We start from the raw sequence: 2,593 nt of genomic DNA, 5'->3' as shown, positions 1-2,593 counted from the left end.
ACTTGAGCCAAATAAAATGCAAAAATAAAATAAAATAAAATAAAATACCAAAAAAATGTTTAAAATAAAAAAAATATTTTACATACTCAAGTAAATTCCTTGTGACCTGAAATAATTCTCTCTGACTTATGTAAAGTACAATTCACATCAAAAGACTTCTTGTTACCCGCATGAGCCCGTTATGACAATAGGCTAACCCAAATTGGTCTAATCCAATCCAGAGGTGTTCAGGACTTCCCCTTCTCCACCCAACATCGTGAGGCAAAGTTCAATCAGGCTTTTCCCGGATAGAATCACCATGGATTCGTTAGGCAGTGATCCACCCGAAGTACGATTAGGTCGACAAATGGACCAATTACAAGCTGAGGTGGCAGAGATGAAGCAATTTATGGTGCAAATCTTACAAACAGTACGAGACATGTCCCAAGGAGGCACAATACCTACTTTCAGGGAGCCGGAGCATGCTCAACCTATGACTCACAGAGTAGTCCCGACAGTGCCTAGGGTACCCACCAGGATTATGATGGAGGAAGAAGATGTCGTGATCAACGTAACTCAGGAGTATCCCGAGACTAAAAGGGAGCGTATGATGAGGGAGAAAGTTGAAAAGCTTAAAATTGCTGTCAAGGACATAGTTCATGAGGAGCCTGAAGATAACTTGGTGTTCTTCCCTGAAGGAAAGATACCCGAAGACTTCAAATGGAAATTGGATAAATTTGATGGTTCAAGTGATCCTAAAGCTCACCTCAAAATCTTTGCTACAGTGGCTAAATCTTGGGGCCTCACGAAAAATCAAATGGGGCAGACTTTTCTGTACTCACTTGCTGGACCTGCTTTGCGATGGTTGACACAGTTAGATTAGGCACAGACTCAGACTTGGTCAATGGTGGTGAGAGCCTTTACAAAGCAGTACTCATACAACACTGAAGTGGATGTCACACGAAGAGAGTTGGAGACACTAAGGCAAGGCACTACTGAAGGGTTCTACAATTTCATTATGAGGTTTAGAGAGAAGGCCATAAAGATGTGGAATCGCCCAACAGAAGCAGAATAGGTGGAGATGATCCTGGAGAATATCACGATTGCCTTTACTACCAACACCTTAAGACTTTTGAAGAGCTAATGGCCGTAGGGAAGCGTATTGAAGACAAATTGCTCAGAAAGGCATATAGCCAGTATAGCCACACAATGCAATATCAGAGCCAAAATTCAGAGGCGAATATGGCACATTCAAGACAACGTGAGTTCACCGATTTGGGTGTGGCTAGGTCTCTTGCATATGCTGAATTAAAGAATCTGGGACTCCTGGGCACGGTTCCTCCGTGACCGGTCAGGGATCCTCCACCATTTTGGTATAATCCAGATCAATACTGTGACTATGACACCCAAGAGGGGCACCCCACTGATGAATGCATTGCACTCGGGCATGCAATCCAAGACCTGCTGGAAGCAGAAAAATTCAAGCCAGGGGCAAAACAACAGTCTGTTAATCAGACAATCAATGCCCTCGAAGAAGATTTAGAAGGGTTTGATCCCACCTCCTTGATCCAAGCTTTGTCGGTACCTTTAGAAGAGGTAGTGACAGGTCAAAAGTCTCCATCAATGATGTTCGCCCAGGATGTTCATGAATCCTCTCTTCCTTCAACAACTGATATGACCAAGCTGAATGGGTTTGAAGGCCATGAAGAGACCAAGGAAAAAGAGGTTTTGGCAGGATTGCAGTATTGGATTGACCTTTTACCTTTCTATCTCCAAGAACAGATCATGCATCGGGTCTTACAATCAAGGAGTGAAGATTGCCTGGATTTGTTTCATGAAATTACTCTCCTCAACCGTGGGAATGACGACCTTCGAGGACTTCCTGTCCATCCAGATTATCCTTTCTTTAATAGCTTCGGGATAAGAGACCTCTACCAGTTGTCTACTGAAGCCCTTTGTTTCCTTTTGTACCTTTGCGAAAGGTACGTGGTAGCATTCAGCTTTCGTGTTCCAGAATTGTTGACCTATATGAGCCAGGATGAATTGCATCCAGAATTTGTTCCTCCTCGGTCAAACACAATGAAATTTCTTCTTCGGTTTCAGACACAGACTCAATGGCTCGAGCAATTATTCAGTTGTGTAAAATGGAATGTCCTCTATACCCTCCATAACCCTTATTGGATACAAGAGTCGCGAGAAGAACCAAATGCTAATCTGACCATGCGTCAACCTCACTGCACCTTTCATTTTGGTACAACATTCAATTTGGTGGATTTCTTTAATAGAGGATACAGAAAGGATGATTGGGAGAAGATAAGGAATCATTTGTGTGAGATTAACGGAGTCCCTAAGGAGCATATTCCTCCAGGATTATGGAAAAATCCTTTTGATGCTACCACCAATTTTAAAAGAGAATACTTCTTTTACATTGCCAGCCTGCAAAGTGGTAGAATCGTCGAAGAAAGTTTTCCGTATTCCTCCGATGGAACAGGGGCAGACACTGATTGAGGACATCACTATCGCCCGAAGGCGTTAAACTACGATCATTAACTTGATGAGTATCAGTTTTGCTGGCCGACTTAAAATGGATCCAACACTTAGCTCTAGTTAGAAG

Source organism: Telopea speciosissima, chromosome 7 (assembly GCF_018873765.1).
Source record: "Telopea speciosissima isolate NSW1024214 ecotype Mountain lineage chromosome 7, Tspe_v1, whole genome shotgun sequence".
NCBI classification, from domain to species: domain Eukaryota; kingdom Viridiplantae; phylum Streptophyta; class Magnoliopsida; order Proteales; family Proteaceae; genus Telopea; species Telopea speciosissima.
The sequence above is the reverse complement of the archived record's forward strand: the minus strand, read 5'-3'. Positions refer to the sequence as shown.